Raw genomic sequence first — 27,325 nt, 5'->3', positions numbered from 1 at the left:
GTTTTCTAGGCAGCAGCGCTATTGTGATGTCATCGGGGGGCATTGTGACAAGCCGCCAGTGTTCCGTCTCTTCATGTTGTGCACTGTTCAAACCGAAAATACATCAACAGGCAGGCTACAGAAAAGCTTACTAACAAAGGTTAGAGAGGGGCTTTCTCAGAGGGCTTTTTACAGTTTGTCTATTCCCAATTAGCCGGTTTAGTATACTTAATGAAAGTACTAATTCTTTCATAGGCCGCCCATTCTTAGTATTTGACGTTCAGGTAACAACAGGTAACTTTATTTGGAGTGGAAGCAGAGAGATAACACCAGATGCCAATTGTAGATCCTCTCACACCTGTGGTCACTGCAGCATCTGACTCCACTTTGTCCAAAAGGGATCTATTCCATTCAATTACACATGATCTAGATTAGACTGACAACAAGATACTGCACGGGACATAGCAGAGTTGGTGAAGTTGAGTGGTGATGAGTTTGCTATTTGGATGAATAAAGCAAGTAAAAAGTGTGTTAGATAAAAATTCATTTCAATTCGCTAATCGGGCTAATATGAATCAGGTGAATCGAGTTCTGCTTTTGGAAACTGGGTTAAGAAGGGGTGCACCGTTCCTGGAGGTACTGCAATACCAGGTCAATGCGTGGAGTGGACAGAGCAAGCTCTTTTTCCATCTCCCTGTTCTAAAAATCCATTTAATATATGGTCCCCAGATAGGGGACGTATCAGATATTAAACTGATAAGAACAGATACTACACTTGATCTTAGCCAAAAGGCCGAGAAGCGATAACCAGAATTGGTTTGGGCCTCGAGTGGCACCCTGGCCTATGCCGGACACATCTTAGGGAGAGAGAGCGAGAGGGAGACAAACCCACGCCTACACAAGACATTTTGTCACCCAAGCCAACCCTTGAAAAGGCTGCTTTGCAGAGCAAAAACAAGAAGAATGGTGCGTTTTGCAGCCGCCGCCCACTGCAATGAATCTGAATAACTCCTCCTTTAGGGCGCAAGCAACTCCCCTCCCCCTTGCAGTCTTTCCAATTCACGATACAAAAAGACGGACAGGACAGGTTGCCTGACTTTCCGTCACTGCCACCCTTTGCCATCCTTACCCGTAGAAAGCCCTTTCATCATCCCCAAACCCTAATCTTTTCCCTTTCCTTCCCAGCCCCCAAACCCTGCCCTCTGTACCTTTCTCACCACCCGCTTCCCTTCTCCTGTCATCCCCCTACCACCCGGGAAAAAAAGAGATTGCCCCCTCCTTCCACTAGCCCACCCTCCCACCCAAAGAACAACTTCTTCTGCGCAGCTTGTTTTCTAGGCAGCAGCGCTATTGTGATGTCATCGGGGGGCATTGTGACAAGCCGCCAGTGTTCCGTCTCTTCATGTTGTGCACTGTTCAAACCGAAAATACATCAACAGGCAGGCTACAGAAAAGCTTACTAACAAAGGTTAGAGAGGGGCTTTCTCAGAGGGCTTTTTACAGTTTGTCTATTCCCAATTAGCCGGTTTAGTATACTTAATGAAAGTACTAATTCTTTCATAGGCCGCCCATTCTTAGTATTTGACGTTCAGGTAACAACAGGTAACTTTATTTGGAGTGGAAGCAGAGAGATAACACCAGATGCCAATTGTAGATCCTCTCACACCTGTGGTCACTGCAGCATCTGACTCCACTTTGTCCAAAAGGGATCTATTCCATTCAATTACACATGATCTAGATTAGACTGACAACAAGATACTGCACGGGACATAGCAGAGTTGGTGAAGTTGAGTGGTGATGAGTTTGCTATTTGGATGAATAAAGCAAGTAAAAAGTGTGTTAGATAAAAATTCATTTCAATTCGCTAATCGGGCTAATATGAATCAGGTGAATCGAGTTCTGCTTTTGGAAACTGGGTTAAGAAGGGGTGCACCGTTCCTGGAGGTACTGCAATACCAGGTCAATGCGTGGAGTGGACAGAGCAAGCTCTTTTTCCATCTCCCTGTTCTAAAAATCCATTTAATATATGGTCCCCAGATAGGGGACGTATCAGATATTAAACTGATAAGAACAGATACTACACTTGATCTTAGCCAAAAGGCCGAGAAGCGATAACCAGAATTGGTTTGGGCCTCGAGTGGCACCCTGGCCTATGCCGGACACATCTTAGGGAGAGAGAGCGAGAGGGAGACAAACCCACGCCTACACAAGACATTTTGTCACCCAAGCCAACCCTTGAAAAGGCTGCTTTGCAGAGCAAAAACAAGAAGAATGGTGCGTTTTGCAGCCGCCGCCCACTGCAATGAATCTGAATAACTCCTCCTTTAGGGCGCAAGCAACTCCCCTCCCCCTTGCAGTCTTTCCAATTCACGATACAAAAAGACGGACAGGACAGGTTGCCTGACTTTCCGTCACTGCCACCCTTTGCCATCCTTACCCGTAGAAAGCCCTTTCATCATCCCCAAACCCTAATCTTTTCCCTTTCCTTCCCAGCCCCCAAACCCTGCCCTCTGTACCTTTCTCACCACCCGCTTCCCTTCTTCTGTCATCCCCCTACCACCCGGGAAAAAAAGAGATTGCCCCCTCCTTCCACTAGCCCACCCTCCCACCCAAAGAACAACTTCTTCTGCGCAGCTTGTTTTCTAGGCAGTGTGGCGCCCCTGACCTGGTCAGGCACCACTGAGTACTGCACCCATGCTGGGGACAGTACAATACAGGTAATCCAGAAGGCTGACAGGGGTGTGGAACACAGGCGCATAGTGATCAGGTCTCACACATGTACCCATGAGAGGACCCCTGGGGATCCCAGGAGGGGGCAAAGCCTATACCTCCACTGGAATAGTGGCAGGGGGTTAAAAGCCTCCATCTCCTCTCAAGGGGTGTGGTGGAGAGTCTGGTTGCTAGGTGGCGTAGGCAAGAACAGGAGAGGAGGAGCAGTGAGTCAGTTAGAGCAGAGAACTCCAGAGGGCTCAGTGAGGAGCAGACCTGTGGGGCTGATGCTGTCTAACAGCGCCCGCGCAGTGACTACAGACGGGGGAGAACGGTCAACTAGAAGTGCTGCCTGAAAGCCAGCTTCAGCTAGAGAGTGCACGGAGTGGGAAGTAAGGAGACTTCTAGAGAGCACCAGGCCCAACCGGGCGGCAGATCCCGAAGCGAGGATAGATTCACCTTTCCCTGCTAAACCTGCCGGTGTGGGGCTCTTACAGCCCACACCACAACAACCAAAAGCCGCAGCCACGTAACCGCAAGTAGGGCCCATAGGTCACAGGAGGCAAGAGGCTGGAGTGGCCTGGCCCGGGGAACAAGCACACGGCAAAACAAGAAGGGGAGAGAGGCTTGGAGCATCTTCCCTGGGTGACCCCCATAGGGACTCAAAGTCGGGGTCACCCCAAACCACCAAGGGCTAAGGAAGGCGAGTTTGTAGTCACCCTCATACAGTCAGCCGGAAGGATACCTGGTTCCCACCTGGTTCATCCCAGCTACGCCCGGGTTACTCACCCTGCCACCTGAAGTGAGTAAAAACCCTGAAAGACATCCTGCCTGTGTGGTCATTCTGCGACTTGTGGTACTACAAACCTACACAGGGCCCTGGGGCTTGCCTCACTCTCAGGAGGCTACTACATCTAACTGCACACACCATCAGCCCCAGGCGACCCTCAACCTGCAGTGGCGGTCCCTACTGGCCGCAATACTGAGAGTGGCGTCACGATCAAAACAGAAGATTTCCTACCAGTGACCAGCACCAGCTACGTGGAGTCCCTGAAGGTATGCACTGATACAACACCTGTGGGGCTTCACATCTGGCGTCACGAACAGGATAAGGACTAGACCTGTTCAGACAGGTGACCATGTGCCTAGGCGGTCCGCTTGAAAAATTGGAAGCGCCGCCATATTGCCACCATGAAAAGCGCGCTGAAAAACAACAGCAGCCCGCGCTGGAAGAAGTTACCGCCCACGAAGAGGTGTGGCTACCCAGAGATCCCCTGCAGAGTTCTGACCTTGCCAGCTATGAGAGTGGAAGCGTCCAGAGACGGCGGGAAGGAAAGGAAGCCACAAGCCTGCTGCTGGGAGAGGAGCTGCTGAAAGAGGCAGAGCAGAAACTGGACAGCTTGTTACAGGAGGCAGCGAAGAGTCCACTGCTGGGAGACCGTGCAGAAGACGGCGCAGAAGAAATGGCGTCTGACCGCAGGAACCCAGAACCAGGCTCCGCTGCCTGGTGGTACCGAGAGCTGGCCCAGTTTTGCAACCGGCTGGAGACCCGGGTCGTGGAGCAGATTCGGGAGGAACGGATGGAACTGCAGGAGATGACCGCGGCGGTTCGGGCCTATGAAGGGAGAGCTGCGCGCCGGGTGTCAGGCGGGACGGCGACGACGCAGACCCCAGTGCTACCAACAACGGGTGAGTCGAATGATGCCCCGGCCCGCGCAAGTGCCCCGACCCCTGCTGCCACGTCCGCGGTCCCTGAAGAGGCGTCCGGTGCGGCGACGCTGAAGCAGGCCGCAGCCACGCCAGGTGCGGCCCTCCAAGCCCCAGCGGCTGCAGCGATGCCCTGCTCGGCCCACCAAGACCCAGTCCCTGCAGCGATGCCCTGCTCGGCCCACCAAGACCCAGTCCCTGCAGCGATGCCCTGCCCGGCCCGCCAGGACCAGGCCGCCGCCATCCTGGGCGCGGCCCGCCAAGACCAGGCCGCCGCCATACAGGGCGCGGCCCGCCAAGCCCAGACTGCTGCAGCGACGTCCAGCCCAGCCTGCACAGAGCCCCCTGCAACAGCGACACTGATCCAGGCCGCCGCCATGCCAGGCGCGGCCCGCCAAGACCAGGCCGCCGCCATCCAGGGCGCGGCCCGCCAAGACCAGGCCGCCGCCATCCAGGGCGCGGCCCGCCAAGACCAGGCCGCCGCCATGCCAGGCGCGGCCCGCCAAGAAAAGACTACCTCAGCATTTACCCCGGCCTGTAAGGCCAGAGCAGACACCGCTCCCCGGTCCACAGAGGTTCCTGATAGGCAGCCCACGGTGGGTGAAGACCCTGCATATTGGCAGATGAAGGCTGACCTGGAGGCCAAATTTCCACAATGGTTGGTGAGCCAGTACATACCCCCTCCGCATACCCCAAAGAGTCTCCTGCTAACTCCTGCAGCAGCTACACCAAGGAGTCCCTCACCTGGGCCGGCCGAAGAGCAGCCATCCCCGGCACTGCCACAGCTGGAGTGCCAGGAAGAACTAAGGGGGAGAGGAGGCCAGGAAGCAGAAGGGTTGACTCCGACTCCAGTGTCACCAGTAGCAGTTGTGTATTCAGAGCCGGAAATGCTGCCATACTCCCGCTGGGACGAGGAGGACCTGACCCCCTCTGCAGAAGAAGAGCTGCCTAAGAGCTTCACCTGGGAGCCCACAGGCATGGATCCAGCCCGCAAGACACGGCGCAGAAGAACACAGTTTGCTCCAGCACCACAGTCTCCTGAACAGAGAGCAGTCACCGCCAGAGACCTGAAGGAGAAGCGTTTGTTGAGAGAGTCCAAAGCCCAGGCTAGAGGACCCCTGTGTTATGGCGTAGTGGAAGATTTCAACTTGAAAAGTGGTTATGGCTTCATTGTAGCACCAGGAATAAAAGAAGGGATATTTGTAAACCGCAGAGATGTGAACGCTCATCTGCCAAGAGGACACCCTTGCAGAAATCTAAAGATGGGAGATTCCGTTCAGTTCACCCTGCATCAAGGCGAAAGAGGACTGTATGCTTTGGGCGTAACGCTATGTCCCAACAAACCTTACAGCCATCCCCTGCAACAAGAAAGACAAGAAAGACAAGAAAGACAAGAAAGACAAGAAAGACAAGATAGAGATCAAGAACCAGATGTAGAAACAGATGAAGACCAAGAACGGAAAGATAAAGATCCTACAGATGAAGAAAGAGACAAAGAGCAAGAAAGTCACAGGTGCCAGTGCCCAACGTGCCCTCGCCCTAGTGAAAAAGAGGAGTAAAGTAAAGTACAGAAAAGAAGTACAGAAGTTAAAGTTTTGAAAGTTTTGTTTGCAACGTTAACGTTAAAGAAATGCGCCCACAAAAACTATTGTGAGAAATAAACTTTAAGGCTATGAACTTGCTATAGCCACAAACTCTCGCAGTGTAAATAGTTACACCAGTGGCACCACCACCAGGTCCAGCCTGTTTAGGGGCTTGGCTCGTCTGCAACCAGGGGGGCCCGTCCGTAGAAAAGGGCCTTGGCTCACCTGCGACCAGAGAGCACGCCTGTTTATGGGGCCTTGGCTCACCATCACAAAGAGGGTACCTGGTCAGCACCAACTGTGGAGGCCGCCTCTGCATCCTGCCAGAAGAGGCTGAAGGCGCGGATCCACCAGGCCAGGTATACCCTGAAGACCACCAGCCCATGTAAGCCGCCTCTACATCCTGCCAGAAGTGGCTGAAGCCGCGGCCAACGTGAGAGGGTTTTGGGTGGGTTAACGGACTTGTGGGTGGAGGGTGGTGATGTCTGATACCTGGTGCTTTTAAATGTTTTACATGTTTTAATGTTTTATGCATTTTAAAATGTTGTCTTGCAGCCCGAGGACGTGCTGGTGATAACTAAGGGGGAATGTGGCGCCCCTGACCTGGTCAGGCACCACTGAGTACTGCACCCATGCTGGGGACAGTACAATACAGGTAATCCAGAAGGCTGACAGGGGTGTGGAACACAGGCGCATAGTGATCAGGTCTCACACATGTACCCATGAGAGGACCCCTGGGGATCCCAGGAGGGGGCAAAGCCTATACCTCCACTGGAATAGTGGCAGGGGGTTAAAAGCCTCCATCTCCTCTCAAGGGGTGTGGTGGAGAGTCTGGTTGCTAGGTGGCGTAGGCAAGAACAGGAGAGGAGGAGCAGTGAGTCAGTTAGAGCAGAGAACTCCAGAGGGCTCAGTGAGGAGCAGACCTGTGGGGCTGATGCTGTCTAACAGCGCCCGCGCAGTGACTACAGACGGGGGAGAACGGTCAACTAGAAGTGCTGCCTGAAAGCCAGCTTCAGCTAGAGAGTGCATGGAGTGGGAAGTAAGGAGACTTCTAGAGAGCACCAGGCCCAACCGGGCGGCAGATCCCGAAGCGAGGATAGATTCACCTTTCCCTGCTAAACCTGCCGGTGTGGGGCTCTTACAGCCCACACCACAACAACCAAAAGCCGCAGCCACGTAACCGCAAGTAGGGCCCATAGGTCACAGGAGGCAAGAGGCTGGAGTGGCCTGGCCCGGGGAACAAGCACACGGCAAAACAAGAAGGGGAGAGAGGCTTGGAGCATCTTCCCTGGGTGACCCCCATAGGGACTCAAAGTCGGGGTCACCCCAAACCACCAAGGGCTAAGGAAGGCGAGTTTGTAGTCACCCTCATACAGTCAGCCGGAAGGATACCTGGTTCCCACCTGGTTCATCCCAGCTACGCCCGGGTTACTCACCCTGCCACCTGAAGTGAGTAAAAACCCTGAAAGACATCCTGCCTGTGTGGTCATTCTGCGACTTGTGGTACTACAAACCTACACAGGGCCCTGGGGCTTGCCTCACTCTCAGGAGGCTACTACATCTAACTGCACACACCATCAGCCCCAGGCGACCCTCAACCTGCAGTGGCGGTCCCTACTGGCCGCAATACTGAGAGTGGCGTCACGATCAAAACAGAAGATTTCCTACCAGTGACCAGCACCAGCTACGTGGAGTCCCTGAAGGTATGCACTGATACAACACCTGTGGGGCTTCACAGCAGCAGCGCTATTGTGATGTCATCGGGGGGCATTGTGACAAGCCGCCAGTGTTCCGTCTCTTCATGTTGTGCACTGTTCAAACCGAAAATACATCAACAGGCAGGCTACAGAAAAGCTTACTAACAAAGGTTAGAGAGGGGCTTTCTCAGAGGGCTTTTTACAGTTTGTCTATTCCCAATTAGCCGGTTTAGTATACTTAATGAAAGTACTAATTCTTTCATAGGCCGCCCATTCTTAGTATTTGACGTTCAGGTAACAACAGGTAACTTTATTTGGAGTGGAAGCAGAGAGATAACACCAGATGCCAATTGTAGATCCTCTCACACCTGTGGTCACTGCAGCATCTGACTCCACTTTGTCCAAAAGGGATCTATTCCATTCAATTACACATGATCTAGATTAGACTGACAACAAGATACTGCACGGGACATAGCAGAGTTGGTGAAGTTGAGTGGTGATGAGTTTGCTATTTGGATGAATAAAGCAAGTAAAAAGTGTGTTAGATAAAAATTCATTTCAATTCGCTAATCGGGCTAATATGAATCAGGTGAATCGAGTTCTGCTTTTGGAAACTGGGTTAAGAAGGGGTGCACCGTTCCTGGAGGTACTGCAATACCAGGTCAATGCGTGGAGTGGACAGAGCAAGCTCTTTTTCCATCTCCCTGTTCTAAAAATCCATTTAATATATGGTCCCCAGATAGGGGACGTATCAGATATTAAACTGATAAGAACAGATACTACACTTGATCTTAGCCAAAAGGCCGAGAAGCGATAACCAGAATTGGTTTGGGCCTCGAGTGGCACCCTGGCCTATGCCGGACACATCTTAGGGAGAGAGAGCGAGAGGGAGACAAACCCACGCCTACACAAGACATTTTGTCACCCAAGCCAACCCTTGAAAAGGCTGCTTTGCAGAGCAAAAACAAGAAGAATGGTGCGTTTTGCAGCCGCCGCCCACTGCAATGAATCTGAATAACTCCTCCTTTAGGGCGCAAGCAACTCCCCTCCCCCTTGCAGTCTTTCCAATTCACGATACAAAAAGACGGACAGGACAGGTTGCCTGACTTTCCGTCACTGCCACCCTTTGCCATCCTTACCCGTAGAAAGCCCTTTCATCATCCCCAAACCCTAATCTTTTCCCTTTCCTTCCCAGCCCCCAAACCCTGCCCTCTGTACCTTTCTCACCACCCGCTTCCCTTCTCCTGTCATCCCCCTACCACCCGGGAAAAAAAGAGATTGCCCCCTCCTTCCACTAGCCCACCCTCCCACCCAAAGAACAACTTCTTCTGCGCAGCTTGTTTTCTAGGCAGCAGCGCTATTGTGATGTCATCGGGGGGCATTGTGACAAGCCGCCAGTGTTCCGTCTCTTCATGTTGTGCACTGTTCAAACCGAAAATACATCAACAGGCAGGCTACAGAAAAGCTTACTAACAAAGGTTAGAGAGGGGCTTTCTCAGAGGGCTTTTTACAGTTTGTCTATTCCCAATTAGCCGGTTTAGTATACTTAATGAAAGTACTAATTCTTTCATAGGCCGCCCATTCTTAGTATTTGACGTTCAGGTAACAACAGGTAACTTTATTTGGAGTGGAAGCAGAGAGATAACACCAGATGCCAATTGTAGATCCTCTCACACCTGTGGTCACTGCAGCATCTGACTCCACTTTGTCCAAAAGGGATCTATTCCATTCAATTACACATGATCTAGATTAGACTGACAACAAGATACTGCACGGGACATAGCAGAGTTGGTGAAGTTGAGTGGTGATGAGTTTGCTATTTGGATGAATAAAGCAAGTAAAAAGTGTGTTAGATAAAAATTCATTTCAATTCGCTAATCGGGCTAATATGAATCAGGTGAATCGAGTTCTGCTTTTGGAAACTGGGTTAAGAAGGGGTGCACCGTTCCTGGAGGTACTGCAATACCAGGTCAATGCGTGGAGTGGACAGAGCAAGCTCTTTTTCCATCTCCCTGTTCTAAAAATCCATTTAATATATGGTCCCCAGATAGGGGACGTATCAGATATTAAACTGATAAGAACAGATACTACACTTGATCTTAGCCAAAAGGCCGAGAAGCGATAACCAGAATTGGTTTGGGCCTCGAGTGGCACCCTGGCCTATGCCGGACACATCTTAGGGAGAGAGAGCGAGAGGGAGACAAACCCACGCCTACACAAGACATTTTGTCACCCAAGCCAACCCTTGAAAAGGCTGCTTTGCAGAGCAAAAACAAGAAGAATGGTGCGTTTTGCAGCCGCCGCCCACTGCAATGAATCTGAATAACTCCTCCTTTAGGGCGCAAGCAACTCCCCTCCCCCTTGCAGTCTTTCCAATTCACGATACAAAAAGACGGACAGGACAGGTTGCCTGACTTTCCGTCACTGCCACCCTTTGCCATCCTTACCCGTAGAAAGCCCTTTCATCATCCCCAAACCCTAATCTTTTCCCTTTCCTTCCCAGCCCCCAAACCCTGCCCTCTGTACCTTTCTCACCACCCGCTTCCCTTCTCCTGTCATCCCCCTACCACCCGGGAAAAAAAGAGATTGCCCCCTCCTTCCACTAGCCCACCCTCCCACCCAAAGAACAACTTCTTCTGCGCAGCTTGTTTTCTAGGCAGCAGCGCTATTGTGATGTCATCGGGGGGCATTGTGACAAGCCGCCAGTGTTCCGTCTCTTCATGTTGTGCACTGTTCAAACCGAAAATACATCAACAGGCAGGCTACAGAAAAGCTTACTAACAAAGGTTAGAGAGGGGCTTTCTCAGAGGGCTTTTTACAGTTTGTCTATTCCCAATTAGCCGGTTTAGTATACTTAATGAAAGTACTAATTCTTTCATAGGCCGCCCATTCTTAGTATTTGACGTTCAGGTAACAACAGGTAACTTTATTTGGAGTGGAAGCAGAGAGATAACACCAGATGCCAATTGTAGATCCTCTCACACCTGTGGTCACTGCAGCATCTGACTCCACTTTGTCCAAAAGGGATCTATTCCATTCAATTACACATGATCTAGATTAGACTGACAACAAGATACTGCACGGGACATAGCAGAGTTGGTGAAGTTGAGTGGTGATGAGTTTGCTATTTGGATGAATAAAGCAAGTAAAAAGTGTGTTAGATAAAAATTCATTTCAATTCGCTAATCGGGCTAATATGAATCAGGTGAATCGAGTTCTGCTTTTGGAAACTGGGTTAAGAAGGGGTGCACCGTTCCTGGAGGTACTGCAATACCAGGTCAATGCGTGGAGTGGACAGAGCAAGCTCTTTTTCCATCTCCCTGTTCTAAAAATCCATTTAATATATGGTCCCCAGATAGGGGACGTATCAGATATTAAACTGATAAGAACAGATAAGAACAGATACTACACTTGATCTTAGCCAAAAGGCCGAGAAGCGATAACCAGAATTGGTTTGGGCCTCGAGTGGCACCCTGGCCTATGCCGGACACATCTTAGGGAGAGAGAGCGAGAGGGAGACAAACCCACGCCTACACAAGACATTTTGTCACCCAAGCCAACCCTTGAAAAGGCTGCTTTGCAGAGCAAAAACAAGAAGAATGGTGCGTTTTGCAGCCGCCGCCCACTGCAATGAATCTGAATAACTCCTCCTTTAGGGCGCAAGCAACTCCCCTCCCCCTTGCAGTCTTTCCAATTCACGATACAAAAAGACGGACAGGACAGGTTGCCTGACTTTCCGTCACTGCCACCCTTTGCCATCCTTACCCGTAGAAAGCCCTTTCATCATCCCCAAACCCTAATCTTTTCCCTTTCCTTCCCAGCCCCCAAACCCTGCCCTCTGTACCTTTCTCACCACCCGCTTCCCTTCTCCTGTCATCCCCCTACCACCCGGGAAAAAAAGAGATTGCCCCCTCCTTCCACTAGCCCACCCTCCCACCCAAAGAACAACTTCTTCTGCGCAGCTTGTTTTCTAGGCAGCAGCGCTATTGTGATGTCATCGGGGGGCATTGTGACAAGCCGCCAGTGTTCCGTCTCTTCATGTTGTGCACTGTTCAAACCGAAAATACATCAACAGGCAGGCTACAGAAAAGCTTACTAACAAAGGTTAGAGAGGGGCTTTCTCAGAGGGCTTTTTACAGTTTGTCTATTCCCAATTAGCCGGTTTATTAATGAAAAGTACTACATTACTATTCATAGGCCGCCCATTCTTAGTATTTGACGTTCAGGTAACAACAGGTAACTTTATTTGGAGTGGAAGCAGAGAGATAACACCAGATGCCAATTGTAGATCCTCTCACACCTGTGGTCACTGCAGCATCTGACTCCACTTTGTCCAAAAGGGATCTATTCCATTCAATTACACATGATCTAGATTAGACTGACAACAAGATACTGCACGGGACATAGCAGAGTTGGTGAAGTTGAGTGTGATGAGTTTGCTATTTGGATGAATAAAGCAAGTAAAAAGTGTGTTAGATAAAAATTCATTTCAATTCGCTAATCGGCTAATATGAATCAGGTGAATCGAGTTCTGCTTTTGGAAACTGGGTTAAGAAGGGGGTGCACCGTTCCTTGGAGGTACTGCAATACCAGGTCAATGCGTGGAGTGGACAGAGCAAGCTCTTTTTCCATCTCCCTGTTCTAAAAATCCATTTAATATATGGTCCCCAGATAGGGGACGTATCAGATATTAAACTGATAAGAACAGATACTACACTTGATCTTAGCCAAAAAGGCCGAGAAGCGATAACCAGAATTGGTTTGGGCCTCGAGTGGCACCCTGGCCTATGCCGGACACATCTTAGGGAGGAGAGAGCGAGAGGGAGACAAACCCACGCCTACACAAGACATTTTGTCACCCAAGCCAACCCTTGAAAAGGCTGCTTTGCAGAGCAAAAACAAGAAGAATGGTGCGTTTTGCAGCCGCCGCCCACTGCAATGAATCTGAATAACTCCTCCTTTAGGGCGCAAGCAACTCCCCTCCCCCTTGCAGTCTTTCCAATTCACGATACAAAAAGACGGACAGGACAGGTTGCCTGACTTTCCGTCACTGCCACCCTTTGCCATCCTTACCGTAGAAAGCCCTTTCATCATCCCAAAACCCTAATCTTTTCCCTTTCCTTCCCAGCCCCCAAACCCTGCCCTCTGTACCTTTCTCACCACCCGCTTCCCTTCTCCTGTCATCCCCCCTACCACCCGGGAAAAAAAGAGATTGCCCCCTCCTTCCACTAGCCCACCCTCCCACCCAAAGAACAACTTCTTCTGCGCAGCTTGTTTTCTAGGCAGCAGCGCTATTGTGATGTCATCGGGGGGCATTGTGACAAGCCGCCAGTGTTCCGTCTCTTCATGTTGTGCACTGTTCAAACCGAAAATACATCAACAGGCAGGCTACAGAAAAGCTTACTAACAAAGGTTAGAGAGGGGCTTTCTCAGAGGGCTTTTTACAGTTTGTCTATTCCCAATTAGCCGGTTTAGTATACTTAATGAAAGTACTAATTCTTTCATAGGCCGCCCATTCTTAGTATTTGACGTTCAGGTAACAACAGGTAACTTTATTTGGAGTGGAAGCAGAGAGATAACACCAGATGCCAATTGTAGATCCTCTCACACCTGTGGTCACTGCAGCATCTGACTCCACTTTGTCCAAAAGGGATCTATTCCATTCAATTACACATGATCTAGATTAGACTGACAACAAGATACTGCACGGGACATAGCAGAGTTGGTGAAGTTGAGTGGTGATGAGTTTGCTATTTGGATGAATAAAGCAAGTAAAAAGTGTGTTAGATAAAAATTCATTTCAATTTGCTAATCGGGCTAATATGAATCAGGTGAATCGAGTTCTGCTTTTGGAAACTGGGTTAAGAAGGGGTGCACCGTTCCTGGAGGTACTGCAATACCAGGTCAATGCGTGGAGTGGACAGAGCAAGCTCTTTTTCCATCTCCCTGTTCTAAAAATCCATTTAATATATGGTCCCCAGATAGGGGACGTATCAGATATTAAACTGATAAGAACAGATACTACACTTGATCTTAGCCAAAAGGCCGAGAAGCGATAACCAGAATTGGTTTGGGCCTCGAGTGGCACCCTGGCCTATGCCGGACACATCTTAGGGAGAGAGAGCGAGAGGGAGACAAACCCACGCCTACACAAGACATTTTGTCACCCAAGCCAACCCTTGAAAAGGCTGCTTTGCAGAGCAAAAACAAGAAGAATGGTGCGTTTTGCAGCCGCCGCCCACTGCAATGAATCTGAATAACTCCTCCTTTAGGGCGCAAGCAACTCCCCTCCCCCTTGCAGTCTTTCCAATTCACGATACAAAAAGACGGACAGGACAGGTTGCCTGACTTTCCGTCACTGCCACCCTTTGCCATCCTTACCCGTAGAAAGCCCTTTCATCATCCCCAAACCCTAATCTTTTCCCTTTCCTTCCCAGCCCCCAAACCCTGCCCTCTGTACCTTTCTCACCACCCGCTTCCCTTCTCCTGTCATCCCCCTACCACCCGGGAAAAAAAGAGATTGCCCCCTCCTTCCACTAGCCCACCCTCCCACCCAAAGAACAACTTCTTCTGCGCAGCTTGTTTTCTAGGCAGCAGCGCTATTGTGATGTCATCGGGGGGCATTGTGACAAGCCGCCAGTGTTCCGTCTCTTCATGTTGTGCACTGTTCAAACCGAAAATACATCAACAGGCAGGCTACAGAAAAGCTTACTAACAAAGGTTAGAGAGGGGCTTTCTCAGAGGGCTTTTTACAGTTTGTCTATTCCCAATTAGCCGGTTTAGTATACTTAATGAAAGTACTAATTCTTTCATAGGCCGCCCATTCTTAGTATTTGACGTTCAGGTAACAACAGGTAACTTTATTTGGAGTGGAAGCAGAGAGATAACACCAGATGCCAATTGTAGATCCTCTCACACCTGTGGTCACTGCAGCATCTGACTCCACTTTGTCCAAAAGGGATCTATTCCATTCAATTACACATGATCTAGATTAGACTGACAACAAGATACTGAACGGGACATAGCAGAGTTGGTGAAGTTGAGTGGTGATGAGTTTGCTATTTGGATGAATAAAGCAAGTAAAAAGTGTGTTAGATAAAAATTCATTTCAATTCGCTAATCGGGCTAATATGAATCAGGTGAATCGAGTTCTGCTTTTGGAAACTGGGTTAAGAAGGGGTGCACCGTTCCTGGAGGTACTGCAATACCAGGTCAATGCGTGGAGTGGACAGAGCAAGCTCTTTTTCCATCTCCCTGTTCTAAAAATCCATTTAATATATGGTCCCCAGATAGGGGACGTATCAGATATTAAACTGATAAGAACAGATTTTTTGATTTAATGAAGCTTTCCAAAGCACCACAAAAAATGCATGACCGAAGTCACACCAAAAACAGTGCAAAGGCTAGGATTCGTGTGGACCCCACCGTGAGGAGAGGGTCCCCAAAAATCAACCCCGTCCCTCCGAGCCAGAAGGCCACAGCAAGGGTCAGGGATCTTCGGTGCTCCCCCAAGCCGAAGCCTGGTTGAGCCTTGTTGTTGCTCCCAGCGTCCACCCAGGCATCTTACCCAAGTGGAGTAGAGAGCTACTAGTTGTTGGTTTCGCAGCCGAAACTGCCCGGACCGTCAACCGGTGTTGGTTTCTCAGCCCAAGGCTAACCGGACCTCCAACCGGGTGTTGGTTTCTCAGCCGAAGCTGACCCAGACCTCCAACCGGGTGTTGGTTTCTCAGCCGAAGCTGACCCGGACCTCCAACCGGGTGTTAGTTTCTCAGCCCAAAGCTGACCAGACCTCCGACCGGGATTATAAAAATTTCCCTTCCTAGCCAGAAGGCCAGGATAGGGTAATATGCTCAAAAAGTATGAAAAGGCAAGGTACGGTGTGCTACAGAGCCCAAGGCTTGCCGGGGTCCCAAGCCAGCAAGCTCAGACTCACTCCAGGGTCGTCAGTCCTGGGGCACGTTGTACCATAGCCCCCCACCCTTACTCAGTCTAATAGCCTCGATCCTGGTAGGGCCATGTTTTCCTCTTGATGAATATACTATCCACCCAGAGTACTAGCAAGCGCAACCTTCCAGTGTGCATTGTATCATTGTACTAAGGTGGCCTGGAGCTTAAACCACCTCTTCGAACAACACTACACTTGATCTTAGCCAAAAGGCCGAGAACAGATACTACACTTGATCTTAGCCAAAAGGCCGAGAAGCGATAACCAGAATTGGTTTGGGCCTCGAGTGGCACCCTGGCCTATGCCGGACACATCTTAGGGAGAGAGAGCGAGAGGGAGACAAACCCACGCCTACACAAGACATTTTGTCACCCAAGCCAACCCTTGAAAAGGCTGCTTTGCAGAGCAAAAACAAGAAGAATGGTGCGTTTTGCAGCCGCCGCCCACTGCAATGAATCTGAATAACTCCTCCTTTAGGGCGCAAGCAACTCCCCTCCCCCTTGCAGTCTTTCCAATTCACGATACAAAAAGACGGACAGGACAGGTTGCCTGACTTTCCGTCACTGCCACCCTTTGCCATCCTTACCCGTAGAAAGCCCTTTCATCATCCCCAAACCCTAATCTTTTCCCTTTCCTTCCCAGCCCCCAAACCCTGCCCTCTGTACCTTTCTCACCACCCGCTTCCCTTCTCCTGTCATCCCCCTACCACCCGGGAAAAAAAGAGATTGCCCCCTCCTTCCACTAGCCCACCCTCCCACCCAAAGAACAACTTCTTCTGCGCAGCTTGTTTTCTAGGCAGCAGCGCTATTGTGATGTCATCGGGGGGCATTGTGACAAGCCGCCAGTGTTCCGTCTCTTCATGTTGTGCACTGTTCAAACCGAAAATACATCAACAGGCAGGCTACAGAAAAGCTTACTAACAAAGGTTAGAGAGGGTCTTTCTCAGAGGGCTTTTTACAGTTTGTCTATTCCCAATTAGCCGGTTTAGTATACTTAATGAAAGTACTAATTCTTTCATAGGCCGCCCATTCTTAGTATTTGACGTTCAGGTAACAACAGGTAACTTTATTTGGAGTGGAAGCAGAGAGATAACACCAGATGCCAATTGTAGATCCTCTCACACCTGTGGTCACTGCAGCATCTGACTCCACTTTGTCCAAAAGGGATCTATTCCATTCAATTACACATGATCTAGATTAGACTGACAACAAGATACTGCACGGGACATAGCAGAGTTGGTGAAGTTGAGTGGTGATGAGTTTGCTATTTGGATGAATAAAGCAAGTAAAAAGTGTGTTAGATAAAAATTCATTTCAATTCGCTAATCGGGCTAATATGAATCAGGTGAATCGAGTTCTGCTTTTGGAAACTGGGTTAAGAAGGGGTGCACCGTTCCTGGAGGTACTGCAATACCAGGTCAATGCGTGGAGTGGACAGAGCAAGCTCTTTTTCCATCTCCCTGTTCTAAAAATCCATTTAATATATGGTCCCCAGATAGGGGACGTATCAGATATTAAACTGATAAGAACAGATACTACACTTGATCTTAGCCAAAAGGCCGAGAAGCGATAACCAGAATTGGTTTGGGCCTCGAGTGGCACCCTGGCCTATGCCGGACACATCTTAGGGAGAGAGAGCGAGAGGGAGACAAACCCACGCCTACACAAGACATTTTGTCACCCAAGCCAACCCTTGAAAAGGCTGCTTTGCAGAGCAAAAACAAGAAGAATGGTGCGTTTTGCAGCCGCCGCCCACTGCAATGAATCTGAATAACTCCTCCTTTAGGGCGCAAGCAACTCCCCTCCCCCTTGCAGTCTTTCCAATTCACGATACAAAAAGACGGACAGGACAGGTTGCCTGACTTTCCGTCACTGCCACCCTTTGCCATCCTTACCCGTAGAAAGCCCTTTCATCATCCCCAAACCCTAATCTTTTCCCTTTCCTTCCCAGCCCCCAAACCCTGCCCTCTGTACCTTTCTCACCACCCGCTTCCCTTCTCCTGTCATCCCCCTACCACCCGGGAAAAAAAGAGATTGCCCCCCTCCTTCCACTAGCCCACCCTCCCACCCAAAGAACAACTTCTTCTGCGCAGCTTGTTTTCTAGGCAGCAGCGCTATTGTGATGTCATCGGGGGGGCATTGTGACAAGCCGCCAGTGTTCCGTCTCTTCATGTTGTGCACTGTTCAAACCGAAAATACATCAACAGGCAGGCTACAGAAAAGCTTACTAACAAAGGTTAGAGAGGGGCTTTCTCAGAGGCTTTTTACAGTTTGTCTATTCCCAATTAGCCGGTTTAGTATACTTAATGAAAGTACTAATTCTTTCATAGGCCGCCATTCTTAGTATTTGACGTTCAGGTAACAACAGGTAACTTTATTTGGAGTGGAAGCAGAGAGATAACACCAGATGCCAATTGTAGATCCTCTCACACCTGTGGTCACTGCAGCATCTGACTCCACTTTGTCCAAAAGGGATCTATTCCATTCAATTACACATGATCTAGATTAGACTGACAACAAGATACTGCACGGGACATAGCAGAGTTGGTGAAGTTGAGTGGTGATGAGTTTGCTATTTGGATGAATAAAGCAAGTAAAAAGTGTGTTAGATAAAAATTCATTTCAATTCGCTAATCGGGCTAATATGAATCAGGTGAATCGAGTTCTGCTTTTGGAAACTGGGTTAAGAAGGGGTGCACCGTTCCTGGAGGTACTGCAATACCAGGTCAATGCGTGGAGTGGACAGAGCAAGCTCTTTTTCCATCTCCCTGTTCTAAAAATCCATTTAATATATGGTCCCCAGATAGGGGACGTATCAGATATTAAACTGATAAGAACAGATACTACACTTGATCTTAGCCAAAAGGCCGAGAAGCGATAACCAGAATTGGTTTGGGCCTCGAGTGGCACCCTGGCCTATGCCGGACACATCTTAGGGAGAGAGAGCGAGAGGGAGACAACCCACGCCTACACAAGACATTTTGTCACCCAAGCCAACCCTTGAAAAGGCTGCTTTGCAGAGCAAAAACAAGAAGAATGGTGCGTTTTGCAGCCGCCGCCCCACTGCAATGAATCTGAATAACTCCTCCTTTTAGGGCGCAAGCAACTCCCCCTCCCCCTTGCAGTCTTTCCAATTCACGATACAAAAAGACGGACAGGACAGGTTGCCTGACTTTCCGTCACTGCACACCCTTTGCCATCCTTAACCCGTAGAAAGCCCTTTCATCATCACCCCAAACCCTAATCTTTTCCCTTCCTTCCCAGCCCCCAAACCCTGCCCTCTGTACCTTTCTCACCCACCCGCTTCCCTTCTCCTGTCATCCCCCTACCACCCGGGAAAAAAGAGAATTGCCCCCTCCTTCCACTAGCCCACCCTCCCAACCCAAAGAACAACTTCTTCTGCGCAGCTTGTTTTCTAGGCAGCAGCGCTATTGTGATGTCATCGGGGGGCATTGTGACAAGCCGCCAGTGTTCCGTCTCTTCATGTTGTGCACTGTTCAAGACCGAAAATACATCAACAGGCAGGCTACAGAAAAGCTTACTAACAAAGGTTAGAGAGGGGGCTTTCTCAGAGGGCTTTTTACAGTTTGTCTATTTCCCAATTAGCCGGTTTAGTATACTTAATGAAAAGTACTAATTCTTTCATAGGCCGCCCATTCTTAGTATTTGACGTTCAGGTAACAACAGGTAACTTTATTTGGAGTGGAAGCAGAGAGATAACACCAGATGCCAATTGTAGATCCTCTCACACCTGTGGTCACTGCAGCATCTGACTCCACTTTGTCCAAAAGGGATCTATTCCATTCAATTACACATGATCTAGATTAGACTGACAACAAGATACTGCACGGGACAATAGCAGAGTTGGTGAAGTTGAGTGGTGATGAGTTTGCTATTTGGATGAATAAAGCAAGTAAAAAGTGTGTTAGATAAAAATTCATTTCAATTCGCTAATCGGGCTAATATGAATCAGGTGAATCGAGTTCTGCTTTTGGAAACTGGGTTAAGAAGGGGTGCACGTTCCTGGAGGTACTGCAATACCAGGTCAATGCGTGGAGTGGACAGAGCAAGCTCTTTTTCCATCTCCCTGTTCTAAAAATCCATTTAATATATGGTCCCCAGATAGGGGACGTATCAGATATTAAACTGATAAGAACAGATAACACCCTTGATCTTAGCCAAAAGGCCGAGAAGCGATAACCAGAATTGGTTTGGGCCTCGAGTGGCACCCTGGCCTATGCCGGACACATCTTAGGAAGAGAGAGCGAGAGGGAGACAAACCCACGCCTACACAAGACATTTTGTCACCCAAGCCAACCCTTGAAAAGGCTGCTTTGCAGAGCAAAAACAAGAAGAATGGTGCGTTTTGCAGCCGCCGCCCACTGCAATGAATCTGAATAACTCCTCCTTTAGGGCGCAAGCAACTCCCCTCCCCCCTTGCAGTCTTTCCAATTCACGATACAAAAAGACGGACAGGACAGGTTGCCTGACTTTCCGTCACTGCCACCCTTTGCCATCCTTACCCGTAGAAAGCCCTTTCATCATCCCCAAACCCTAATCTTTTCCCTTTCCTTCCCAGCCCCCAAACCCTGCCTCTGTACCTTTCTCACCACCCGCTTCCCTTCTCCTGTCATCCCCCTACCACCCGGGAAAAAAAGAGATTGCCCCCCTCCTTCCACTAGCCCCACCCTCCCACCCAAAGAACAACTTCTTCTGCGCAGCTTGTTTTCTAGGCAGCAGCGCTATTGTGATGTCATCGGGGGGCATTGTGACAAGCCGCCAGTGTTCCGTCTCTTCATGTTGTGCACTGTTCAAACCGAAAATACATCAACAGGCAGGCTACAGAAAAGCTTACTAACAAAGGTTAGAGAGGGGCTTTCTCAGAGGGCTTTTTACAGTTTGTCTATTCCCAATTAGCCGGTTTAGTATACTTAATGAAAGTACTAATTCTTTCATAGGCCGCCCATTCTTAGTATTTGACGTTCAGGTAACAACAGGTAACTTTATTTGGAGTGGAAGCAGAGAGATAACACCAGATGCCAATTGTAGATCCTCTCACACCTGTGGTCACGTGCAGCATCTGACTCCACTTTGTCCAAAAGGGATCTATTCCATTCAATTACACATGATCTAGATTAGGACTGACAACAAGATACTGCACGGGACATAGCAGAGTTGGTGAAGTTGAGTGGTGATGAGTTTGCTATTTGGATGAATAAAGCAAGTAAAAAGTGTGTTAGATAAAAATTCATTTCAATTCGCTAATCGGGCTAATATGAATCAGGTGAATCGAGTTCTGCTTTTGGAAACTGGGTTAAGAAGGGGTGCACCGTTCCTGGAGGTACTGCAATACCAGGTCAATGCGTGGAGTGGACAGAGCAAGCTCTTTTTCCATCTCCCTGTTCTAAAAATCCATTTAATATATGGTCCCCAGATAGGGGACGTATCAGATATTAAACTGATAAGAACAGATACTACACTTGATCTTAGCCAAAAGGCCGAGAAGCGATAACCAGAATTGGTTTGGGCCTCGAGTGGCACCCTGGCCTATGCCGGACACATCTTAGGGAGAGAGAGCGAGAGGGAGACAAACCCACGCCTACACAAGACATTTTGTCACCCAAGCCAACCCTTGAAAAGGCTGCTTTGCAGAGCAAAAACAAGAAGAATGGTGCGTTTTGCAAGCCGCCGCCCACTGCAATGAATCTGAATAACTCCTCCTTTAGGGCGCAAGCAACTCCCCTCCCCCTTGCAGTCTTTCCAATTCACGATACAAAAAGACGGACAGGACAGGTTGCCTGACTTTCCGTCACTGCCACCCTTTGCCATCCTTACCCGTAGAAAGCCCTTTCATCATCCCCAAACCCTAATCTTTTCCTTTCCTTCCCAGCCCCCAAACCCTGCCCTCTGTACCTTTCTCACCACCCGCTTCCCTTCTCCTGTCATCCCCCTACCACCCGGGAAAAAAAGAGATTGCCCCCTCCTTCCACTAGCCCTACCCTCCCACCCAAAGAACAACTTCTTCTGCGCAGCTTGTTTTCTAGGCAGCAGCGCTATTGTGATGTCATCGGGGGGCATTGTGACAAGCCGCCAGTGTTCCGTCTCCTTCATGTTGTGCACTGTTCAAAACCGAAAATACATCAACAGGCAGGCTACAGAAAAGCTTACTAACAAAGGTTAGAGAGGGGCTTTCTCAGAGGGCTTTTACAGCTTTGTCTATTCCCAATTAGCCGGTTTAGTATACTTAATGAAAGTACTAATTCTTTCATAGGCCCGCCCATTCTTAGTATTTGACGTTCAGGTAACAACAGGTAACTTTATTTGGAGTGAAGCAGAGAGATAACACCAGATGCCCAAATTGTAGATCCTCTCACACCTGTGGTCACTGCAGCATCTGACTCCACTTTGTCCAAAAGGGATCTATTCCATTCAATTACACATGATCTAGATTAGACTGACAACAAGATACTGCACGGGACATAGCAGAGTTGGTGAAGTTGAGTGGTGATGAGTTTGCTATTTGGATGAATAAAGCAAGTAAAAAGTGTGTTAGATAAAAATTCATTTCAATTCGCTAATCGGGCTAATATGAATCAGGTGAATCGAGTTCTGCTTTTGGAAACTGGGTTAAGAAGGGGTGCACCGTTCTGGAGGTACTGCAATACCAGGTCAATGCGTGGAGTGGACAGAGCAAGCTCTTTTTCCATCTCCCTGTTCTAAAAATCCATTTAATATATGGTCCCCCAGATAGGGGACGTATCAGATATTAAACTGATAAGAACAGATACTACACTGATCTTAGCCAAAAGGCCGAGAAGCGATAACCAGAATTGGTTTGGGCCTCGAGTGGCACCCTGGCCTATGCCGGACAACATCTTAGGGAGAGAGAGCGAGAGGGAGACAAACCCACGCCTACACAAGACATTTTGTCACCCAAGCCAACCCTTGAAAAGGCTGCTTTGCAGAGCAAAAACAAGAAGAATGGTGCGTTTTGCAGCCGCCGCCCACTGCAATGAATCTGAATAACTCCTCCTTTAGGGCGCAAGCAACTCCCCTCCCCTTGCAGTCTTTCCAATTCACGATACAAAAAGACGGACAGGACAGGTTGCCTGACTTTCCGTCACTGCCACCCTTTGCCATCCTTACCCGTAGAAAGCCCTTTCATCATCCCCAAACCCTAATCTTTTCCTTTCCTTCCCAGCCCCCAAACCCTGCCTCTGTACCTTTCTCACCACCCGCTTCCCTTCTCCTGTCATCCCCCTACCACCCGGGAAAAAAAGAGATTGCCCCCTCCTTCCACTAGCCCACCCTCCCACCCAAAGAACAACTTCTTCTGCGCAGCTTGTTTTCTAGGCAGGCAGCGCTATTGTGATGTCATCCGGGGGGCATTGTGACAAGCCGCCAGTGTTCCGTCTCTTCATGTTGTGCACTGTTTCAAAACCGAAAATACATCAACAGGCAGGCTACAGAAAAGCTTACTAACAAAGGTTAGAGAGGGGCTTTTCTCAGAGGGCTTTTTACAGTTTGTCTATTCCCAATTAGCCGGTTTAGTATACTTAATGAAAGTACTAATTCTTTCATAGGCCGCCCATTCTTAGTATTTGACGTTCAGGTAACAACAGGTAACTTTATTTGGAGTGGAAGCAGAGAGATAACACCAGATGCCAATTGTAGATCCTCTTCACTCCTGTGGTCACTGCAGCATCTGACTCCACTTTGTCCAAAAGGGATCTATTTCCATTCAATTACACATGATCTAGATTAGACTGACAACAAGATACTGCACGGGACATAGCAAGAGTTGGTGAAGTTGAGTGGTGGATGAGTTTGCTATTTGGATGAATAAAGCAAGTAAAAAGTGTGTTAGATAAAAATTCATTTCAATTCGCTAATCGGGCTAATATGAATCAGGTGAAATCGAGTTCTGCTTTTGGAAAACTGGGTTAAGAAGGGGTGCACCGTTCCTGGAGGTACTGCAATACCAGGTCAATGCGTGGAGTGGACAGAGCAAGCTCTTTTTCCATCTCCCTGTTCTAAAAATCCAATTTAATATATGGTCCCCAGATAGGGGACGTATCAGATATTAAACTGATAAGAACAGATACTACACTTGACCTTAGCCAAAAGGCCGAGAAGCGATAACCAGAATTGGTTTTGGGCCTCGAGTGGCACCCTGGCCTATGCCGGGACACATCTTAGGGGAGAGAGAGCGAGAGGGAGACAAACCCACGCCTACACAAGACATTTTGTCACCCAAGCCAACCCTTGAAAAGGCTGCTTTGCAGAGCAAAAAACAAAGAAGAATGGTGCGTTTTGCAGCCGCCGCCCACTGCAATGAATCTGAATAACTCCTCCTTTAGGGCGCAAGCAACTCCCCTCCCCCCTTGCAGTCTTTCCAATTCACGATACAAAAAAGACGGACAGGACAGGTTGCCTGACTTTCTCCGTCACTGCCACCCTTTGCCATCCTTACCCGTAGAAAGCCCTTTCATCATCCCCAAACCCTAATCTTTTCCCTTTCCTTCCAGCCCCCAAACCCTGCCCTCTGTACCTTTCTCACCACCCGCTTCCCTTCTCCTGTCATCCCCCCTACCACCCGGAAAAAAAGAGATTGCCCCCTCCTTTCCACTAGCCCACCCTCACACCAAAGAACAACTTCTTCTGCGCAGCTTGTTTTCTAGGCAGCAGCGCTATTGTGATGTCATCGGGGGGCATTGTGACAAGCCGCCAGTGTTCCGTCTCTTCATGTTGTGCACTGTTCAAACCGAAAATACATCAACAGGCAGGCTACAGAAAAGCTTACTAACAAAGGTTAGAGAGGGGCTTTCTCAGAGGGCTTTTTACAGTTTGTCTATTCCCAATAAGCCGTGTTTAGTATACTTAATGAAAGTACTAATTCTTTCATAGGCCGCCCATTTCTTAGTAATTTGACGTTCAGGTAACAACAGGTAACTTTATTTGGAGTGGAAGCAGAGAGATAACACCAGATGCCAATTGTAGATCCTCTCACACCCTGTGGTCCATCCTCTCACACCTGTGGTCACTGCAGCATCTGACTCCACTTTGTCCAAAAGGGATCTATTCCATTCAATTACACATGATCTAGATTAGACTGACAACAAGATACTGCACGGGACATAGCAGAGTTGGTGAAGTTGAGTGGTGATGAGTTTGCTATTTGGATGAATAAAGCAAGTAAAAAGTGTGTTAGATAAAAATTCATTTCAATTCGCTAATCGGGCTAATATGAATCAGGTGAATCGAGTTCTGCTTTTGGAAACTGGGTTAAGAAGGGGTGCACCGTTCCTGGAGGTACTGCAATACCAGGTCAATGCGTGGAGTGGACAGAGCAAGCTCTTTTTCCATCTCCCTGTTCTAAAAATCCATTTAATATATGGTCCCCAGATAGGGGACGTATCAGATATTAAACTGATAAGAACAGATACTACACTTGATCTTAGCCAAAAGGCCGAGAAGCGATAACCAGAATTGGTTTGGGCCTCGAGTGGCACCCTGGCCTATGCCGGACACATCTTAGGGAGAGAGAGCGAGAGGGAGACAAACCCACGCCTACACAAGACATTTTGTCACCCAAGCCAACCCTTGAAAAGGCTGCTTTGCAGAGCAAAAACAAGAAGAATGGTGCGTTTTGCAGCCGCCGCCCACTGCAATGAATCTGAATAACTCCTCCTTTAGGGCGCAAGCAACTCCCCTCCCCCTTGCAGTCTTTCCAATTCACGATACAAAAAGACGGACAGGACAGGTTGCCTGACTTTCCGTCACTGCCACCCTTTGCCATCCTTACCCGTAGAAAGCCCTTTCATCATCCCCAAACCCTAATCTTTTCCCTTTCCTTCCCAGCCCCCAAACCCTGCCCTCTGTACCTTTCTCACCACCCGCTTCCCTTCTCCTGTCATCCCCCTACCACCCGGGAAAAAAAGAGATTGCCCCCTCCTTCCACTAGCCCACCCTCCCACCCAAAGAACAACTTCTTCTGCGCAGCTTGTTTTCTAGGCAGCAGCGCTATTGTGATGTCATCGGGGGGCATTGTGACAAGCCGCCAGTGTTCCGTCTCTTCATGTTGTGCACTGTTCAAACCGAAAATACATCAACAGGCAGGCTACAGAAAAGCTTACTAACAAAGGTTAGAGAGGGGCTTTCTCAGAGGGCTTTTTACAGTTTGTCTATTCCCAATTAGCCGGTTTAGTATACTTAATGAAAGTACTAATTCTTTCATAGGCCGCCCATTCTTAGTATTTGACGTTCAGTGTAACAACAGGTAACTTTATTTGGAGTGGAAGCAGAGAGATAACACCAGATGCCAATTGTAGATCCTCTCACACCTGTGGTCACTGCAGCATCTGACTCCACTTTGTCCAAAAGGGATCTATTCCATTCAATTACACATGATCTAGATTAGACTGACAACAAGATACTGCACGGGACATAGCAGAGTTGGTGAAGTTGAGTGGTGATGAGTTTGCTATTTGGATGAATAAAGCAAGTAAAAAGTGTGTTAGATAAAAATTCATTTCAATTCGCTAATCGGGCTAATATGAATCAGGTGAATCGAGTTCTGCTTTTGGAAACTGGGTTAAGAAGGGGTGCACCGTTCCTGGAGGTACTGCAATACCAGGTCAATGCGTGGAGTGGACAGAGCAAGCTCTTTTTCCATCTCCCTGTTCTAAAAATCCATTTAATATATGGTCCCCAGATAGGGGACGTATCAGATATTAAACTGATAAGAACAGATACTACACTTGATCTTAGCCAAAAGGCCGAGAAGCGATAACCAGAATTGGTTTGGGCCTCGAGTGGCACCCTGGCCTATGCCGGACACATCTTAGGGAGAGAGAGCGAGAGGGAGACAAACCCACGCCTACACAAGACATTTTGTCACCCAAGCCAACCCTTGAAAAGGCTGCTTTGCAGAGCAAAAACAAGAAGAATGGTGCGTTTTGCAGCCGCCGCCCACTGCAATGAATCTGAATAACTCCTCCTTTAGGGCGCAAGCAACTCCCCTCCCCCTTGCAGTCTTTCCAATTCACGATACAAAAAGACGGACAGGACAGGTTGCCTGACTTTCCGTCACTGCCACCCTTTGCCATCCTTACCCGTAGAAAGCCCTTTCATCATCCCCAAACCCTAATCTTTTCCCTTTCCTTCCCAGCCCCCAAACCCTGCCCTCTGTACCTTTCTCACCACCCGCTTCCCTTCTCCTGTCATCCCCCTACCACCCGGGAAAAAAAGAGATTGCCCCCTCCTTCCACTAGCCCACCCTCCCACCCAAAGAACAACTTCTTCTGCGCAGCTTGTTTTCTAGGCAGCAGCGCTATTGTGATGTCATCGGGGGGCATTGTGACAAGCCGCCAGTGTTCCGTCTCTTCATGTTGTGCACTGTTCAAACCGAAAATACATCAACAGGCAGGCTACAGAAAAGCTTACTAACAAAGGTTAGAGAGGGGCTTTCTCAGAGGGCTTTTTACAGTTTGTCTATTCCCAATTAGCCGGTTTAGTATACTTAATGAAAGTACTAATTCTTTCATAGGCCGCCCATTCTTAGTATTTGACGTTCAGGTAACAACAGGTAACTTTATTTGGAGTGGAAGCAGAGAGATAACACCAGATGCCAATTGTAGATCCTCTCACACCTGTGGTCACTGCAGCATCTGACTCCACTTTGTCCAAAAGGGATCTATTCCATTC

General features: G+C 48.8%; 15 non-coding genes and 2 pseudogenes across 15 annotated transcripts; all 17 read right to left on the bottom strand.

The window, feature by feature from the left end:
- Window positions 1-593: 593 nt before the first annotated feature.
- Window positions 594-784, bottom strand: LOC142276881 (U2 spliceosomal RNA). The gene has a single exon (XR_012740268.1). It is a non-coding gene; the product is annotated as a U2 spliceosomal RNA (small nuclear RNA).
- A 1,117-nt stretch (window positions 785-1,901) lies between these two features.
- LOC142276880 (U2 spliceosomal RNA) lies at window positions 1,902-2,092 on the bottom strand. Its single transcript, XR_012740267.1, has one exon. It is a non-coding gene; the product is annotated as a U2 spliceosomal RNA (small nuclear RNA).
- A 6,207-nt stretch (window positions 2,093-8,299) lies between these two features.
- LOC142276878 (U2 spliceosomal RNA) lies at window positions 8,300-8,490 on the bottom strand. The gene has a single exon (XR_012740266.1). It is a non-coding gene; the product is annotated as a U2 spliceosomal RNA (small nuclear RNA).
- A 1,117-nt stretch (window positions 8,491-9,607) lies between these two features.
- LOC142276877 (U2 spliceosomal RNA) lies at window positions 9,608-9,798 on the bottom strand. Its single transcript, XR_012740265.1, has one exon. It is a non-coding gene; the product is annotated as a U2 spliceosomal RNA (small nuclear RNA).
- A 1,117-nt stretch (window positions 9,799-10,915) lies between these two features.
- Window positions 10,916-11,116, bottom strand: LOC142276980 (U2 spliceosomal RNA; annotated as a pseudogene).
- Window positions 11,117-12,230: 1,114 nt separating this feature from the next.
- On the bottom strand, window positions 12,231-12,423 carry LOC142276978 (U2 spliceosomal RNA). The gene has a single exon (XR_012740356.1). It is a non-coding gene; the product is annotated as a U2 spliceosomal RNA (small nuclear RNA).
- Window positions 12,424-13,541: 1,118 nt separating this feature from the next.
- On the bottom strand, window positions 13,542-13,732 carry LOC142276876 (U2 spliceosomal RNA). Its single transcript, XR_012740264.1, has one exon. It is a non-coding gene; the product is annotated as a U2 spliceosomal RNA (small nuclear RNA).
- A 1,117-nt stretch (window positions 13,733-14,849) lies between these two features.
- On the bottom strand, window positions 14,850-15,043 carry LOC142276986 (U2 spliceosomal RNA). The gene has a single exon (XR_012740362.1). It is a non-coding gene; the product is annotated as a U2 spliceosomal RNA (small nuclear RNA).
- A 685-nt stretch (window positions 15,044-15,728) lies between these two features.
- LOC142277013 (U2 spliceosomal RNA) lies at window positions 15,729-15,882 on the bottom strand (annotated as a pseudogene).
- Window positions 15,883-16,999: 1,117 nt separating this feature from the next.
- Window positions 17,000-17,190, bottom strand: LOC142276875 (U2 spliceosomal RNA). The gene has a single exon (XR_012740263.1). It is a non-coding gene; the product is annotated as a U2 spliceosomal RNA (small nuclear RNA).
- A 1,117-nt stretch (window positions 17,191-18,307) lies between these two features.
- Window positions 18,308-18,498, bottom strand: LOC142276874 (U2 spliceosomal RNA). The gene has a single exon (XR_012740262.1). It is a non-coding gene; the product is annotated as a U2 spliceosomal RNA (small nuclear RNA).
- Window positions 18,499-19,627: 1,129 nt separating this feature from the next.
- On the bottom strand, window positions 19,628-19,817 carry LOC142276982 (U2 spliceosomal RNA). The gene has a single exon (XR_012740358.1). It is a non-coding gene; the product is annotated as a U2 spliceosomal RNA (small nuclear RNA).
- A 1,121-nt stretch (window positions 19,818-20,938) lies between these two features.
- On the bottom strand, window positions 20,939-21,129 carry LOC142276873 (U2 spliceosomal RNA). Its single transcript, XR_012740261.1, has one exon. It is a non-coding gene; the product is annotated as a U2 spliceosomal RNA (small nuclear RNA).
- Window positions 21,130-22,251: 1,122 nt separating this feature from the next.
- On the bottom strand, window positions 22,252-22,441 carry LOC142276981 (U2 spliceosomal RNA). The gene has a single exon (XR_012740357.1). It is a non-coding gene; the product is annotated as a U2 spliceosomal RNA (small nuclear RNA).
- Window positions 22,442-23,567: 1,126 nt separating this feature from the next.
- Window positions 23,568-23,759, bottom strand: LOC142276977 (U2 spliceosomal RNA). The gene has a single exon (XR_012740355.1). It is a non-coding gene; the product is annotated as a U2 spliceosomal RNA (small nuclear RNA).
- A 1,150-nt stretch (window positions 23,760-24,909) lies between these two features.
- LOC142276871 (U2 spliceosomal RNA) lies at window positions 24,910-25,100 on the bottom strand. The gene has a single exon (XR_012740259.1). It is a non-coding gene; the product is annotated as a U2 spliceosomal RNA (small nuclear RNA).
- A 1,118-nt stretch (window positions 25,101-26,218) lies between these two features.
- On the bottom strand, window positions 26,219-26,409 carry LOC142276870 (U2 spliceosomal RNA). Its single transcript, XR_012740258.1, has one exon. It is a non-coding gene; the product is annotated as a U2 spliceosomal RNA (small nuclear RNA).
- Between the last annotated feature and the right edge of the window lie 916 nt (window positions 26,410-27,325).

This window comes from Anomaloglossus baeobatrachus, unplaced genomic scaffold, assembly GCF_048569485.1.
Source record: "Anomaloglossus baeobatrachus isolate aAnoBae1 unplaced genomic scaffold, aAnoBae1.hap1 Scaffold_404, whole genome shotgun sequence".
Taxonomy (NCBI): Eukaryota; Metazoa; Chordata; class Amphibia; order Anura; family Aromobatidae; genus Anomaloglossus; species Anomaloglossus baeobatrachus.
Note: the sequence above shows the minus strand (reverse complement) of the source record. Positions and strands in the feature narration are given on the sequence as shown.